The following is a 19,424-nucleotide window of genomic DNA, read 5'->3' as shown; positions in this document are numbered from 1 at the left end:
GTAAGATCAACTTTCATGCTAATAACTTTTAACAGGCATTATTGGAAATGTGTCTTTATAGTTCCAGCACAGTGCTGAGCTATTTTAAACCTTTTCAGTTGTTTCCTTTATAGTGAAATCCTATGACCATTGCACTTTTCTTTGCTGTTCCAATCTGAAAAGATGAGCTGCTGGCCCCTTGACCCTTTCTCCCAAAGCAATGATAGACCACATCAATGTCTTTGGTGCAAGGGACTGGTGCTCTCCATATTGCTTGTCAGATAAGGGTGAAGTTGCACTAGGTATATTTATGGTATTACGACCGCGGAACACTGACTCATACATGCCAACATTTCAGAAGAGCAAAGAGGGAGATTTTTTAGAAAAAATTGGGAGAGTGGGGCCTTGAATCGGGTTACTCTCATGTATGGGCTTTGGAAGTGTGCTGCTGCAGGATCGGACATTTGAAACGCAAATGCATGTTTTTTTCTTCATGGAGCGCAATGGCAGGCAGAAAGAGGGTGATGCAAGTATTGTAAACTGGCCTGGCAGGTTGCTGGCAGTGCATACACCCCCGGGCACGCACACAGTACTTCACAGGTCTTTAAAAGACCATTCGCTTGTTAATGAGGCTTTGTTGGGTTTTCACACCATCTAGAGCCCCTGCAGCGCCACTCTGACTATTGCTGGAAGAATTAGCACGTTACACAATACCAATACCTGCTCCTTAAAAACATGTGACTATTTCATGTCTTGTGAAACGAAATTTGAATACGTGCTCTTGATTTACTGTTTCTTTAAAGTCGCATAAAACCTTAAAGTTTCGAGATGCAGGCAGGGACAGGCTTTATACCGCCGTTTGTTAAATAACTCCGCATTTATGACACCAGTTCCTACTCCAAGCACAACTACATAAAGCCCTTTCCACCGACGGGGTGCACTCATTCGCAGTACGCCAGACCCAAGCGTGAATGCACTACAGTGTTTATTCAAGCGAGAGTTTTACTGTACACGGCGACGGACATTGAGGGCCTAGGCAGATGCATTTTCTGTTTTGGTTTAGATAGCCGCGCGGGAACGGGGGGACAGGCATGTTTTTTTTTAACCTGGAGCAGCTAAAAATAACAGACATGATAAAACTGCATTAAGCCTTTAAAAATGCATTTGTTGTAAAAGCCGAGACTCTGCCCACGAAGTTCTGTGAGAAAGCCATGACTTTTATTCAGTGGCAGCTACTGCGGAACAGGAGTGGCGGGGGGCGGTATAAAAAATAAAAATAAAGATCCCTTACCTGTTCACGCTGCACGCTTTTCGTCGTCCCCTGCTCTTCCTCACTCCTGGAACCACCCAGGAGCCAAAGTTTTCCAAATTACATTTTCTGAGCCTTTTGGGGTGAACTGTGAAATCTTAGAGACACGGGCGCGATAATTGAAACCACATGTCTCGCGCGCACACCACTCGTTTGTACAAGGAGGGGACCTAGTTCCTGGCATTGACGTCAAAACCGTGACTGTAACCCGCATTTTAAAATTATAAGAGCAAACAGGTTTCCTCGAAGTTGGTGTTCAGTTAACTTTAACCGCCATATGATGAGAGAGACACAGAGGCAAGCAGGCAGTTTCCGAATGTATTGACCCTGTAAATACATAGAATCACTCCGTAACTAAACAATTTATGGACTAGTTACTTGTTTAGAAAACAAATATTCTATTTTGGGGAAAGGGAGTCCATCGGTTGCACTATAAGTAGCCGACTTCATCTTCTATGTTATTGCTTTCATTTAAATTGGGCAACGCCTTTTATTTTTTGCTATGCGTGTGTGCTGCCGCTGACAGGTATGTGCCTCACTTTTTTGTTTGTACCCACGTGTACACCCGGCCCTTTATTTCCTCCTCCACCTGCCTGCGCAAATCTCCTCCCAAAGTCATGGTGGTCTGCTGCACCAGAAAGTGTTAGGTGGAGGCGTGGAGCTCAACAGCCGCCTGCACACATTCCTTAAACCTCTGCAGACGTGTCTTTTAAGCAAAGTGAAATACTCCCCTTCACCCACCCCCTCCCAAAGCACAAAAGTTACCAAGACTAAACGCATACTGGAGCGCCCAGAACCGCACTCGGGTCACACATGTTAGCATGCGCATAATGGAGCTATGAACTAGAAAATACAGTTGTAAAGTGCCAACTACACAATACCCACATAGTGCATTATTCATCCTTGTTATGTCTGCTGAGGATACAATGTAATACGTACTTTATGCTGTGGCTGGGAGTGAGCACAGATCAGCTGCCTCCCCCAGGTCTAGCTGTGAATGTCTCTGAAGTGTTGGACACCCCCGTGCTCGTCCTCACATTCTTTCATCATCCGGAGGCTCTCGGAAGGTCCGGGCAGGCCGGGGGAGCTCAGGAGTCCATGGTGAGTCATCTCGTAGGACTCTGCTGCAGCAACCCAAACACCAGTGAGCCGTGTGAGGACCTCCATGCCCCCCTGCCCCCCCGGTGATCGGGTTGCGGGTCAAGAATCCCCGCAGAGGCCACATAATGCTGCAGGTCCTGACAGCCTCCACGCTCTACTGACATGTCTCTGTGGGGGACAGGGGCTGGGGGGCCTCTTGTGGGACCACAGGTAGGGTGGATGGTTGCCTCCCCAGCTGGAGGCAAGATAGCTCGTATCTCAGCTCCTTGTGGGAGGTGCGCTCTGTCAGCAGGCCCTAGGAGCTCCCTTCCGCCGTATGCCGCACCCGCCCGAGGAGCGCGCCATCATCCCGTCTTCATCGCCGGATCCCACCGTCTCTTCCCGCTCCATGGCTGTGCCCCAGTGTTGCAGCCCCGGCCTTCAAGTGCCCAGGTGTCGCAGCCCCAACCTCCACCGCATATAAATTAGCATATTAATGCATTCGTGTTAACAGTACAACTTTTGCTGTAGTGGACTCACTTTTCTTAAAGAATATCATAGATAACTCATGATTAGCCCTGAGTGTGACCCTCGCAGATGTGGAGAAACACGAGTGGCAAGACAATCTCTCCCTCACATTCATAGGAGAATCGAACTCTCTGGTGTTCTTCCGTAACTTATATATTCCGACCTTTGGCTCCATCAAGTGGCCAAAACGCGCAACAACAATGAAAATCAGTGACACTCGGTTTAAACCGGGTCAGCTGATTTTCGTCCGGTAGGGTACTCTCGGGCATAATCGGTTAAAACCGAATTCCGGACAGCATAAACATAGGCATCGAGGAAGGCACGTTAGATGGGGCAATATAACCCGTGCGAAGACAAGTGTGGCATGACATATTCACGGGGTGGTGTTACAGTGCACATGGGCTAGAGAGTGTCATAGCATATGCACTAGCTAGTGGAATACAACACAGAGGTGTGTGGCACTCAGCAGGCAATGGTGGATGTAACACAGCATTGGGCTCTGCCAGGAGTGCGCTGTGACTCTCAAGTGATGTTCGTCCCCTTTCCAGAGAGTAAAATAAAAAGTATTACACATCCGGCAGTGGATGTGTGTTTTATTAACCGTGAGGGGGGTTTCTTGCATAGTTTTGGTCGAATTTTTGTCGAATCCCCTTTGAATGGCTTGGTGTGCATGTGTATTAAATGTGCCCGTCAATAGCTACCCATGTTTGTATAAATAAACGACAAGGGTGTCTACCGGGATTAGGCACGGTAGGGCATCAGACATGTCAGAGCTTCACTAGTGGTGTAAATACATTCCACGTGGATTCATTGTATGCATAGTCGCCTTTTAATGAATATCATGCAAATCGTCATGGTGATAGGTACGTACGGTTTGTCCAGCATGTCCTAGGTGTGTCTATAAATATATATTTTTAAAAAACAATAAAAAACAGTGGCCGGCCCTGGGGATTGGGGTCAAAAAAATATAATTAGCAAACAGGCCCTGGGGGATGGGGTCATCAGGGCCAATAAATTAGAATAAGAAGGGGAACAAGACAGCCCCCCTTCTTAAAAAATTAAAATAAACAAAAGACTGGCATCGTGCCGGAGGCCATGCCCCCTCCTTGCAGCACTCTGCAAACGCACCCCCTGGCGAGTTGTACGTTGGGGAATTAATTCCTCTTCAATACTGAGGGTCCCTGAGGGCCAACTAGCCCAACAGGCATCTCCAGTATGCACCAGGGAGCTGCGCTGCAGACAGGTGTTCTGAGGCCAAGCCCCTTTTTACACCTCCCTGCAACGCAGCTCTGTGGCGCTTACTGGAGGTACCTAGTGGTCTAGTTTGACCCTAGGGACCCTTAGGATTCAAGGGGACTTAATCTCTCAACTTAGAACAGCCACAGGGCGCGTTTACACAGTGGTGAAGGGAGGGGACGGGGCCTGAGGTGACGTGTGCAAACACGCACTATGGCACGTTTTAAATTGGGGATATAATTTTCCTTCAATACTGAGGGCCCCTGGGGGCTAACTAGCCCACCAAGTGCTTCCAGTAAGCGCCACTGAGTTGCATTGCAGAGAGGTGGTCCAGGCCGTGCCACTTTTTACACCTCTCTGCAACGCAGCTCTGTGGCACTTACTGGAGGTACCTAGTGGGCTAGTTGGACCCTAGGGACCCTCAGGATTCAAATGAACTTAATCTCCCAACTAAAAACGGACACAGGGCGTGTTTGCACAGTGGTGAAGGGAGGGGACGGGGCCTGAGTTAACGTGTGCAAAAACGCCCTGTGGTCTGTTTTAAGAGGTAGTTTTAATCCCCCTGCCCTATTATATACTAAAGGCTTACAGAGGAGGTCATGCTAATCACAGGGGGACCCCAACGCATAATGTTCCCTAGTGTATGTAGGTGTTTTCACTGTATTCTAAGTGTCTTTTAACATAGCACTGGCTCTAGGACTGGTTAGTCAGACTCAGTTACCACCAGTATCCGTCTGAAAAAGTTGAGGGTACAGGATGATTTTGCAACAAGGCTTCTTTCTGCTCTTCTTTTTGTTCTTTCTTCACGTTATCCTTCTTCCTGCACTTTTCTTCGTCTTTGAGGACTTCTGTTGCTTCTTTCTGCACTTTTTTTTTTCTTTCTGTGCATTTTTTCTTCTTTCTTCACATGTCCTATCTCTGTAGGCATAGGTAGAAATTAGCATTTAAAAAACCTTTGAAATTCACAGAAAAAAACATAGGTTTCAGGCACGTTATAGTTAGGAATTAGCATTTAAAAAACCTCAGAAATTCACTGAAAAAACCATAGGTTTCAGGGGTTTTATAGTTAGCTGGACTTTTCACTTGTACAAAACCATTGAAATTCCCCCGTTATAGTTAGTTCAGCTAACTATAACTCGCGCGCCCGCAATGCACTGCTGATGACGTCACATATTACATCACTCATGACATGGTCAGTGACATCACTCATGACATCACTGATGACATCTCAAATGACATCACTGATGACATCACTGATGACATCATCCTTGTGATAGAGTGGCAGACCTCCTCTCACCCTAATATAACCTTTGATACACACATTCAAAAATAAAGACTAAACTTTTCAAAACAATGGACATACCAATACCAGTTACAACAACCTCTTCAGTAATTCTAAGATCCACATACACATCCACTCATTCACCAATAGTCCTATACAGTCACTCATACATGTATTCACTCATCATATGTACTCATACACCTATACATCCTGTTACACAATGCCACTCATCCATAGAGTTACTCACACACATAGTCACTCATGCTAATAAAGAATCAAACATACATTTATTTGCATATACAGTTATACACACACCACCACACTTACTTCTACGGAAACTTACACATACTTAGTCTTTTAAATAATCACTTATAGAAACACATACTTATTCATACAGGAACTCTTTCAATCTCTCACTCTCACATATACTCACTTATATACACCAATAGTCACATATACTAGCTTAAAACATATGTAGTTACTCATAAAGAAACTATTGAGACAGTCATTCACTCACTAACACACCCATACACACACTCATCCACCCATACAGTCCTGCACACATGCTGTCTTCAACACATACAAAGAGTGAGTCACTCATTCATGCACCTATGCACTACGTAATACCCCCCACCGAACCATGCAGACACTCAGACTGATACTCAAAAAAACAACTAATAACCTATATAGACACCCATGTAGCTACTCACCAACCCATGCAGCCACTTATACATAAAGTGAAAGACTGATACAGATATTTACATATTGAAACATTACTCACTAAGCCATGTATTCACTATGATACACTTAATCAGTCAGTTAGACAATCAATTTTTCAAAAACAAATCATCCATTTAGACACTTATATACCCATTTATTCTTCCATCGACCTTGAAATATACATATATAAAACATATTTAATTTTCAGAAAAACACACATTCACTGGATGATGTCATCAGTGATGTAATTTGAGATGTCATCAGTGATGTCATGAGTGATGTCACTGACCATGTCATGAGTGATGTAATATGTGATGTCATCAGCAGTGCATTGCGGGCTCACGAGTTATAGTTAGCTGGACTAACTATAACGGGGGAATTTCAATGGTTTTGTACAAGTGAAAAGTCCAGCTAACTATAACACCCCTGAAACCTATGGTTTTTGCAGTGAATATATATATATATATACATATATATATATTTTCACAGGAAAAAACATAGGTTTCAGGCCTGATATAGTTAGGAATTAGCATTTAAAAAACCTTAGAAATTCAATGAAAAAACAAAAGGTTTCAGGGCTGTTATAGTTAGCTGGACATTTCACTTGAACAAAACCATTGAAATTCCTCCGATATAGTTAGTTGTACTAACTACATCTCGCGCGCACGTAATCCACTGCTGATGATGTCACATATTACATCATTCATGACATGGTCAGTGACATCACTGATGACATCTCAAATGACATCACTGATGACATCACTGATGGCATCATCCACGTGACAATCAGATACACCTCATCATACACTAGTATAACCTTTCATCACTCACTGTAAAATACAGAGTGCCAGATTTAAAACCATTGACAAACCAATACAAGTTTCTAAACACCCACTCAGTGATTCCTAGATCCCTGAGATTTCCCCTCACGGTCCCAGCCGGCTCCCGCTTCCTGCGGGAGCCGGCATTGCTTTTCCACATGGGGAGCAGCTAACATGCTGCTCCCCATATGGAAAAGCAATCTGCTTTGCTTCATTGAAGCGAGAGCAGGTTTCCCTGCTCTCGCTTCAATGAAGCAAAGCAGTTTGCAATGACAGGGCGGGAGCCGCGAGGCTCCCGCCCTGCCATTGCAAAAAGCAGTGTCCCGGGGGAGGGCACCCGGGACCCTGCAGGAGCTGGCCCTGGGGGGTGGCGGTCCCCAGGGCCATCATTGGCTCCAGGAGGGGCTTGGGGGTCCGTAACGGACCCCCTATCTTAAATAAGTAGTCCCCGGGGAGGTGGCGGTCCCCGGGGCATGTGGGGGGGCTCAAGCCCCCCACGTAGGTTTTTTTTTTATTTATATAGAGCCCCGGGGGGTGGCGGGGGCTTGGGGGGCCTTTGAGCCCCCCACCCATATCTAATAAAGCCCCGGGGGGTGGCGGTCCCTGGGACTGGGGGGCCCCTCTGGGCCCCCATTATGATAAAGATATTGGCCCCAGGACTTGGCCCCCCCGGGGGCTAAATAAAAACGAAGCGCGGCAGTCCGCGCTTCGTTTTTTTTCCGTCAGCGGGATGCACAGAACCTACGCGCATCCTGTGATTTTTAAAAAATTATTTATTTTTTTTGGCCTTGGGGGTCCTTGGGGAACCCCTGAGCAGGCCTAGGGGGTCAGGGTGTTTCTACCCTGCCCCCTTGTCTTGTTTTGCGCCTTTTTTTTCGGTTTTCTCGTGCCTCGGTTCTACCGAGGCACAAGATGGCTGCCAACACTTCCTGATTCAGAGTGTTGGCAGCCAATTAGCATTCAGCTCGTGCTCAGGAGGGTTCGGGGAGGGTACGGGGAGGGTGTGCGGATCCTCCGAGGCCATAGATATCACTAACTTTTTTACCCTAATTTTCTCAGGAACTACAGAACGGATTTACACCATTTAAGCAAAAGGCACGAGTCTGAACTGAGGACTACCTCTTTGCCAAATTTGGTGTCATTGCGTTCAGCAATTCGGGCTGTAGCTGCGTCAACAGGTCCTATGGGAAAATGCATGGGGAAAACGCGTTTTGGGACCCCCCTTTTTTCTCAGCCCCCACTTGACGAATCACCATGAAATTTTCAGGATAGGAGTGGACCGGAGCTGGCCACAAGTTTGGAAAATTTCGCGAAGATTCGTCAATCGGTACCAACGTTATTCCCAAAAGAATGTTGCAGATTTCCTATGGAAAATAGGTCCTAACTATATCTACCTACTGGCGACCGCCAGTAGGTAATATATATATATATATATATATATATATATATATATATATATATTCACTGAAAAAACCATGGGTTTCACACACGTTATAGTTAGGAATTAGCATTTAAAAAACCTTAGAAATTCAATGAAAAAACCAAAGGTTTCACACACGTTATAGTTAGCTGGACATTTTACTCGTAAAAAACCATTGAAATTCCCCCGTTATAGTTAGTTAAGCTAACTATAACTCGCGCGCCCGCAATGCACTGCTGATGACGTCACATATTACATCACTCATGACATGGTCAGTGACATCACTCATGACATCACTGATGACATCTCAAATGACATCACTGATGACATCACTGATGACATCATCCAGTGAATGTGTGTTTTTCTGAAAATTAAATATGTTTTATATATGTATATCTCAAGGTCGATGGAAGAATAAATGGGTATATAAGTGTCTAAATGGATGATTTTTTTTGAAAAATTGATTGTGTAACTGACTGATTAGGTGTATCATAGTGAATACATGGCTTAGTGAGTAATGTTTAAATATGTATATATCTGTATCAGTCTTTCACTTTGTGTATAAGTGGCTGCATGGGTTGGTGAGCAGCTACATGAGTGTTTATATAGGTTATTAGTTGGTTTTTTGGGTATCAGTATAAGTGTCTGATGTCTTTATGGTTCGATGGGGGTATTACGTAGTGCATAGGTGCATGAATGAGTGACTTACTGTTTGTATGTGTTGAAGATAGTATGTGTGCAGGACTGCATGGGTGGATGAGTGTGTGTATGGGTGTGTTAGTGAGTGAATGACTGTCTCTACAGTGTTTTTATGAGTAACTACATATGTTTTAAACTAGTATATGTGACTATTGGTGTATATAAGTGAGTATATGTGAGAGTGAGAGATTGAAAGAGTTCCTGTATGAATAAGTATGTGTTTCTATAAGTGATTGTTTAAAAGACTAAGTATGTGTAAGTTTTTGTAGAAGTAAGTGTGGTGGTGTGTGTATAACTGTATATGCAAGTAAATGGATGTTTGATTCTTTATTAGCATGAGTGACTATGTGTGTGAGTAACTCTACGGATGAGTGGCATTGTGTAACAGGATGTATAGGTGTATGAGTACATATGATGAGTGAGTACATGTATGAGTGACTGTATAGGACTGTTGGTGAATGAGTGGATGTGTATGTGGATCTTAGAATTACTGAAGAGGTTGTTGTAACTGGTATTGGTATGTCCATTGTTTTGAAAAGTTTAGTCTCTATTTATGAATGTGTGTATCAAAGGTTATATTAGGGTGAGAGGAGGTCTGCCACTCTATCACAAGGATGATGTCATTAGTGATGTCATCAGTGATGTCATTTGAGATGTCATCAGTGATGTCATGAGTGATGTCACTGACCATGTCATGAGTGATGTAATATGTGACGTCATCAGCAGTGCATTGCGGGCGCGCGAGTTATAGTTAGCTTAACTAACTATAACGGGGGAATTTCAATGGTTTTTTACGAGTAAAATGTCCAGCTAACTATAACGTGTGTGAAACCTTTGGTTTTTTCATTGATATATATATATATATATATATTCCCATGATTAAAATCATCTTATTTTAATTTAATTCATGATTTGCTTTTATAATACAGATGCTATGACTACGGCTCACAGGAAATAGACGATTATTAATTTATCTCATATTGGAGAACTTATGCAGCAGAGCAAAGAAGACAGGATGGAGTATAGAGGGTATTTGGAGAGACCATATGCTTAGGAGGATGGCTGTGGACACATTTGATAGTAACAACAAGAAATCTATTGCAGAAAGAGGAAAGCGAGCAACCCTGAAAGATTGGCAAGGAGAAATTTAGGGCGAAAAACAAATTATAAACAAACTAAAAGTATGGAAAAGAAATGGAGTGCAAGGATAAAAAGTACACTAATGAAGGAAAAGGAAAAATTGAGGATCAACCGTCAAGAACGTAAAGTAGGAAAAAGTAAACTTGAGTAATAGAAAATGTAGGTTCTCAGATGTTCCAATATTGTCGTACGGCTTTATACTTCCTAGTAAAAACTGTGTGTATATTGGACAACATAAACGTCAGGATTGTGCCAGGTTGATTCTATGCACACCCCCAGGATATGCTGGCTATAATCCTGCCAGCCCACAAAGCACTATTGTTACCTCAAACCTAACCAGGTAGCAGATAGATTGTGCGACCTCAGGTCATGACAAACCTGATTTCCCAAGGAATCCTGGAAACAAATCTAGAGCTATTTGTTTAGACTCTCATGCATACCCAAAGTAATATACAACCTGCAGTTTCACTATACATTACAGCATTGCAATTCTTGAGTATAATATGTGTGCTGTAATGATCAATAAAAGGAAACAGAATAATGTAATTACCATTACGAGAATAGCTAGAAAGATGAAAAAGTCCACCATTGCGCTAAAACAGTGCTCCTACATAGTGCCCTGTAACATAGTCTTGCCTAGGGTGGGTGATCTGCGAAATTCCTGCTGGGTGGTCTAACTTTCCCATTCCCCCCGGGTAAGATCCACCAGGCTGTCTATCTTGTGGACGTGTCGAAAAACAGAAAACAGCTGAGCAGGAATTCTGGCATGCAGTGACCTAGCAGTGTCAGTGCTCCTCTGATCTAATCAAGGAAGTGGTTCTGCATATATAATAAACAGCACCCATATGACCATGTCGAAACCACAGCGAGGTCGCAGCCGTTTTTTATAGTTTGATAGCTTTGTCGTTTACCGGACAATAACAATAATGAGATTTGTGCAGTGAAATTTATCCCTTGTTCAAGGTTTCATGATAGTGTGCCTACAAAGTTGAAATGTAATATACATATATCTTGGTGCATCTCAACATCATATTTATCAGTATTAAAATAGTGCCATGTGGTAGTGTTCTAAACGTAATTCCACCGCAAGTGATTGGTGTCCCATCGGATAACATGGGCTGGTATTGGGACATTACCTCTATGTCCAGCTCCATGATGGCCCAGCTGATTTCTTTCAAGTGTGGACTTTTTAGTCCTCGACACACTGGTGGTGTTGAGGTGTAACCAGCGTCTACTTAGGTGACAGTTCAGAAAATGCCCACCTAACTTAACCGGTGTTCCCATTCCTTGGCTGACTTTTTCGAAGCCTTGCTGCCGACACATAAGTATGATCTCATGCTGGGAAGTTTTTGTTGCTCCCAGAGGTCAGAGACAAAGGACCTGTGTGAGCAGAAGGTGACACCTCCGCCCACACATGATGACTAGTGAATTGAAACGGCAATGCAGTGAGCCTCATAGGCTTCATTCATGCCACTGGTCAATCTAACAGTCCCCAGCTCGAGGACAAACCCTTCCCCAGCCCCAGGCACTGTTTTTCATGGGCAGATGGGAAATTAGCTATGCAGGAGGCATCCACCTCCACAAGGCTGACCCCACCTACAGGGGCTGGCAGCTGAGGTGAACGGCTGAGGTTGGTTCTGGCAATCTTGAATTTAAGCTGAAACAGGTTCTGACTATTTTTAGTGACATACAACCATAGGATGTTGTCACTACTGAGGCGGATTAGCCACAGAACATGATTCTAATTGGCTATTAGGCCTCATACCCACTAACATTCCCTAAATCTAGGATTTAAGGGGCATCCCAGACTCCAGAACCTCAGATTTGACATGATACCAAGAGACCCGTTACACAACATAGCAGGACTCCACGAAGAGAGGTGCACCTGTGGCAGCCACCCTGTACCCACTGGATTTCAACTCGGTCAAGACAAGTCCAGTTAGCAAAGGAATGTGAACCCCTCTACAAACCCCAGACATCACAAGAACTCCCTTGGTTTAGAGGATCTAGTCCCCTGCAGTTGGCAGGCGCAAACAGCAAAGTCCACAACCTTAAAGTCTTGCACCCCAAGCCACCTGACATGGCTGCTCCAAGTACATATATAGGTGGCTTCTGGGAACTGTTGTCCCAACCCTCAGTGAGGCTCAGCTTTCAACACCATTCCCCTGGTGCTCTGGATAAATATTTCTCTAACCAGAGTGCTTGAAGATACCAAGGCTTGTTGGTTTTTAGTCCAATGACAACCTGCTTGATTGAATGCCTAGAGAACAGAGCTATATCCACTCGAAGAACCAACCACTCATGTGGCTCCATCATAAACATCCTGCATTTAATTTTACCCTTTCTTGGCACACCTGCCAGTTCTTCTGGCCACAGAGCCTGTTCAGCACCACGGGTAGCCAAGAGCACCTCTACACCCGAGCCCCTGAGCGAGGTAGATTGGTCCAGGGCCAGCTCCTTGCTTCAATTCTAAAGGGTTTTGCTCAACTCACCCATGCAAGTACCATTTTTCTAAAGTAACTTTCAACACCGCAATTCTGATTTACAGCTCCGTTTGACAGCTGAAAGTGCACCTCTGCACCTCATTCACTTTAAAGAGGTAACATTGAGCTAGCTGTTATGAACTGATCTTAGACCTCCAGAGACCTTAACTCCGAGTGGGTTCCATTGAACTCACCCTTTAAAGTATCAACTGCATATATGTGTTTTTCCCACTGACCGTAACATTAATGTTTTTCACATTGCAATGTATTGATTTACTTATTGCTTTAAAACTGATTGCTCCGGTCATTCTGTATGTATTGATTTCGTTTTTGTATCTAAAAATATATAAAATCAGAGCTATTTTTCTGAAATGGTGTTGGAATCCTCTCAATGCGTGTCAATTACTTATTGTCCATGTTGCTGATTTGAAAAGCTTCACAATGGTTCCTCTAAGTAGTCTGTAGGCTACTTGTCACTCCACCAGGACTGATAGATGGCATACTTAGAGTATACTGAGAGAAGGTCTACTAAGAGAGTACCCGGGTTCCATCTTTGCATATTTTATCAGTATTGCACAGTAAGGCACCCCTGCAAGACCACATAATACTTCTACCATACAAAAACCATACTTTATCACACAGTAATCTCAAACCAAGACATCACTCATGATTAATCACATCCACCAAACCAGAGAAGCAGAACAAGGTCAAGCTATCTCTCACCGCCCTAGAATGAAAGCTACCATATTGCGATTGAGTTTTGCTTAGCAGGTTTGCTTAAGACAGTATTGAAACTCTTTGTTTTTGGTCCTGATCAGAAGATGCTTTCTCTCATACAATTGTCTTTTTTTCTGCATTCAAATGCGATCTGTAAGTCAGGATTGCAGTTGTTGAACGATAAAACTAATGCCAAAAGGATTTCCTCAGTTCCCCTCCAAATATCAAAATCATTGTGAATATACTGAAGCAACATTTCCAACTTATGGCTATGTGGGTTTCTACGATTGAAAATATAGGCTCCTTACAATAGGTTCATGTAAAGTTCTCTCAAAAGGTGATGGGAGGAATGCTTGCAAGTAATCTAACCACTGGCACTCACGCGGGTAGCATCCCCACTAATGGTTCTTTTGCTCACCGTGCCACCTCGGTTTAGACCTTGCCTTTGCCAAAGCAGTCTTGACCCTGCTCCTCATGGGAACCGTCAAGTCTGAACTGCCAGACCATGTCCTCTCTGAAGGGGAACACAAACAAACCAGGTTTAAACCGAGGTGCAACAAAAGAAAACAGAGGAAAGTAAGAAAGGTATTGAGAGTAAGAAAAACACTCCCTACTTTAAAACAAAAATAAGAAAACAAAATAAGAATTGGTAAAATCAAAAGACTGCCAGCCAGTGTCAGACCGATTGGCTTTACCAGTGCTTTTTTCCTTGTTACTGTATCAGGGCCTAATCCCGAGTTGCTTTACAGAGGTTGCAACACCTTATTTTGTACACATTTCTCCTTACATCAATAAGACTCGACACAATGTCTAAAAATCAAAGCAGGCTATACAATAAAAACGTGTAAGTGGCCACCTTCACTGCAGACTCAGAATAGCTCAAAGGTTTACTGTCCAGTCCTCTATATACCTTACAGTTCTTGCAGTGCTAAGAAGCTCCTCTCAGATATTATCCCCTCTAAGGACAGGTGCAGGGCTTTCAACAATTTATTTTTGGTCTTAGCATCTTTCTGTGTCTTTCTACTTATCTGTTGAACACAAGGTCTTAAGTAGATCCTTTTGCCCAGTTTCATCTTCGTTACTCAAACAGTTACTCTGGTAAGATGCAGAACAGATATAATATACAGCTCAATGGTGCCAGGACAGGGTTCACTGCTTACAAGGTAATGGCAACATCTAAAATTGCTATCACATATTCTAGGTGCCCAATTCTATTGGTGACACAAAAGTCATCCCCTAACAAATTAAGATATCTTTGTCCCATTTGTAAAAAGAAACACCTATAATAAATAAAACAAATTGGGAACTGCACTGAAAATAATCAACTAAGAAATAAAAAGAATGTCAAAGTGAGAAGATGAGAAACAAAACAGCAGGGAATAAAGTGAGAACATTGAGAAAAAACAAAGACATGAAGCATTGATGCCAGAAAGTAATGAAGTAAAGAGTGGTGGAAGGAACAATATGAAAACAAGTAAAATGTTAGAAAGGATAAAATAAAGACAACATAAAGAAGAACAAAGAAATAAAGAGAAAGTATGAAAGTTGGAATAAGAGAAAGGATACAGTAAGAATGAGAAAAGAAAATGTTCTGGACAAGAGAAAGTCCAAGATACAAAATAGAAAAAAAGCAATGAGGAATGTTGGAAGCCTATACAGGATGAAAGAATAAAATATAAGACTAAACAAATGAGAAGACAAAGCCCATAGATGAATTGAACAATGAAGGAATAAAAGAATATATGAAGAGAATGAAGTGAGATTTAGAAGGCAAAAGTGAGAAAGACAACATGAGAGCAAGGACAAGAAAGCAGGTAGGAGAAAGGCACCGAACAGAAAGACAAAGAAATCAAAGCCAATGCACACTCCTCTTTCATACAAAATAGGTCAAATTAGCACAAGTTCATGGGTAAACTTGTGAGCAGTAGCACCACGCCAAGGTTTTGACCTTTGCTACTGAACATTCACACCATTCACACCTTCATTCAGGGCGCTACCTTTCTTCCCATCAGATCTGTATACATCCGGTGTCCAGCTCCAGATAGGGGCGGTGCTAGGGTTCGTCAAGCTCAGGGCAAAATTCAATTTGCCTACTGGAGAACCCCAGAAAACAGCTTCTTATTTGGCCATACCACACCGAATGGTCCTTGCACCCCCACGTCACAGTGCATTTAAACTGCCATCTCATTGGCTGTCTGCAGTCTGCAAGGTGTTTCTTGGTTTCTCCTCTCTGAAGGAACCAAGCAAGCACATGTCAGGCACAAGGTGTTTCCTGGTTTCTCCCCCCTGAAGGAACCAGGCAAGCACCTGTCAGAGGCCTCGGAGATGTAGAGCTGTTGTGGCCATCCTGTAAGTCTGATGTCAGTCTAGGTGCCCCAAAGTTCCTCATTCATACCGCTTTCACACCATTCATACGCTAGCCCACACACTGCACTCACACTGCAGGCCTCCCTGACTATGGCTCTATATATAGCTAAGTGGTGAATGATGTCATAATATCTGCCAGGGGTGTGATGAGGTACATGATGGCACAAGCTTGCCAGGACCAGGGATGTGATGTAGTACCTGATGTCACAAGGGATTGATGGAAAAGCTGATAACACTCAAGGTTGCATGGAGAGACCAGTGTTACATTATGTTGAAAGGTGTAAGCCCGTCCGTAACATAACATCATAGAACCAAAAGATTGAGGGAAGGAAGTCAGTTACAATGAACTAATTATTAAGGTTTCCTGTGTTCTCCTTATTGTGTACAGACTTTTATTTTGAACCTGCCTAGACAGACAGAAGCTGTCAGAGGATTTGTTTCAGAATTTCTCATTGTTTTGATTATTCTACAGATATTGTAGCCACAGTGGTCAATAATTAGGAATAGTCATCTTTCAATGTCGCTGCCAAAAAGAATGTCCTTCAAACCCATCTTAACAGAATCTGTAAAGGCGCTGGTGAGACGGGCCTAGTGCACTGCACAGGAATGCACAGCTTTTCATTCTGTTTCCTCCTATCTGCTCTGCCCATTTCACAGGTGTGATTCAGGTATTCAAATGGCAGGGTGTGATCTAAGAATTAGAAGACACCCTGCATCTTTCTTCTGCACCGACTAGCAGAGCCTGACAGTGGCCTTATGGCTGGGCTCTGAGTCTTCATCTGTGTGAATGCCTGTCTGCTGGCCTGGCTTGCCATAGACTCCTTGTGTGACTCTACACAGCTTCAAGAGCATTGCACCCTTTCAGTCAATAGAAGGTAGTTCTGGGTACCCAGGGAAGACAAGGTGCACAACAAAACTGTAGCCTTAGAATCTGCTCATTACTACTCACAAAATGAACCTTAGACATCATACACAGCTGCTGCTTGAACCTGAAAAAACATTTTATGTTTTGCGCAAGAGGCATTCCAAGGGTAGAATTTGCATTCCAAACATAGTTCTGACTATCCAAATTAGAAGTGTGGTTCCAATCTGCATTCTAATGGAATTCTTTTATTTCCTAATTAGAACTCTCATTCCAAGCATAGAATGTCATTTACAAAGTAGAACTCATTCTAAATTAAAGCTCAAATTTCATATTAGCAAGGCCTGAACATCACATAGTGGCTTCATTGTGACACCACACACACCTTCATTGCAAGCCTTGTTGTACATTTGATTTTGCACAAAAACAATTTCTGCTCTAACGGGTATTGCAAACAAAGTAACACTACTGCACTCTCAGGGTTTTTCATGGATACATTTGGTCAAGTTAAAGCTTGTGGAACGTGTCCATGGAAAACAGCAGGGAACTTGGGATAAGTCTGTCAAAATCAGGGCAGAAAGGTGGACGACAGCTATAATTCTCCAGTGCAAGAGCACGGCTGTCACATGACTGTCCATGCACAGTATAGCATTTGCCAGTCAAGGAGCCGTCACACATTCACAATGTTCTCTCAGTCAACTTCTCCACCAAAGAATAAGATGGACAGGTACAGGACTGTTCAACTGATCACAAGGAAGGGAAAGGAGAATGGGATGGTAAATGGGGGATGGAATGATATAGGGACTTTGTGTTACCTCTACATGGAAAGCACAAAACCACCTCATTCATATTAATTAGCTCGCTTCAGCTCCAGTAAGAACAGGTGTTATATTTCATATCGGTACCCTAATATAGGTCCAGAGAACATCGTATACTTTCCCTACATCAGCTCAACGTTATTTCATATGAAAAAGCCTTATAAGGACATAACTCCAAATAAGGAAAGAATGCCTTATAAGGACATCATGCCTTATAAGGACTGCAGCCTTTAATGGACTAAACCTTTCACCTATAGGCTCACATATGCAGGAGGGGTGTACGGAGTCAGTCTGCCACCAGACCCACAGTATATGTTATCCGTAAACAGCGTAGGTCCTGCATGACAGGGTACTACTGGAACTACACTACACATGGTAGGTAATTCATATTTAATTATATATATATATATATAGTGCAGAAATCAGGAACAAAGCAGGAAATCCCACCAAGAACTCCAGCGGCACACCAGAGGACAGTACACAGATTTTATTTGTGCACACAAACAACAACGTGTTTCGGCGATGCCTTTCTCAAGTTCAGGAATTGCGCTCTATCTCCTATAAAAATAGACCTCTTGATTCATGAACATGAACAAGATACTAACATTTTGGAACAAATACCAAAACAATAGACTGCAATTGCCAAACGATTGTCTAATGTCCTCAATGCTTGTAAATAAAGCAATTAAAAATTTCTGAAGATGCAGAAAAATAGTGCAATAAAATCACATTTGAATCGCCAATGCAATCGTTCTGTAAGCTTGTAATTAACATGGAAGAAATACTACAAAGCCAATTGACACGCTGGATCCATTCCAAATTTAGAGCTCAATCGTGAATGCGAATTAATAAAAATTAATAAAATATAATTAAAGCAATCATAATTGGAACAGAAATCCAAAAGCGAGTCATGCTGTGTAAAATGGAACAGCTTTGGCAACATTAATGTACGGAAACAGATTTCTGCATATAACAGCTGGAAGGAAATATTATTGCACAATAAGAGCATGGAATGAATTCTAATACATGGATAGTTTTATGAGGCTAATCAATTGTATATCATAGACGCAATCAACACATGTCACGTTCTACACAGAACAATTCCAGTGCCATGACGGGGTAATGTACCCCATTGCAATACTGCATCTAAACTAAGAGTTATAAAAGGTAATGTACCTTACTGTAAGGGCAACAATCTCAAATGTTATAACTGTGAATATGTCGGTGGTATGACATACAACGGAGTAGGCAATTCCTATGTATGTGTGCCCCTCATTCCAAACAAGTGATAAAAATATATATACAAAGTGTTTTTCACGGGGTTAGAGTAGACAGTTGGAAGATTAATAACCACCGTAGGTTCAAAAGGGAAATTTCGATTATATCGACAACCCAGGATCAATATCGGAATACGATAAGCACCTTACTCTGGAAGACAATTCAACAAGCCAATTATATTTCAATTGTGGCCATAACTATACGTATATGCAGTTGCGATCCCTATTATGGGCCAACTACATGTCCCCAATATATATATATATATATTACCTACTGGCGGTCGCCAGTAGGTAGTTATAGTTAGGACCACGTTTCCATAGGAAATCCGCAACATTCTATTTTGAATAACTTTGGCACCGGTCGACGAATCCTCGCGAATATTTCAAAATAGGTGGGGCGCTACGCTCCGCTCCTTCCCTGAAAGTCTCGGGGGGATTCGTCAAGCGGGGGCTGAGATAAAAGGGGGGTCCCAAAACGCGCTTTTCCCATGCATTTTTCCATAGGACCTTTAGACACAGCTACAGCCCGAGCGGCTGAACAGAATTACTAGAAATGTGGCAGAGAGGTAGTCCTCAGGTCAAGGAAGTGCCTTTTGTAGGTTTGGTGTAAATCTGTTCAGTAGATTATGAGAAAATAGCCTTTAAATCAATATATATATCTGTAAGCACGCTCCGTGCGCGCTGGG

This window comes from Triturus cristatus, chromosome 8 (genome assembly GCF_964204655.1).
Source record: "Triturus cristatus chromosome 8, aTriCri1.1, whole genome shotgun sequence".
Lineage (NCBI taxonomy): Eukaryota > Metazoa > Chordata > Amphibia > Caudata > Salamandridae > Triturus > Triturus cristatus.
Note: the sequence above shows the minus strand (reverse complement) of the source record.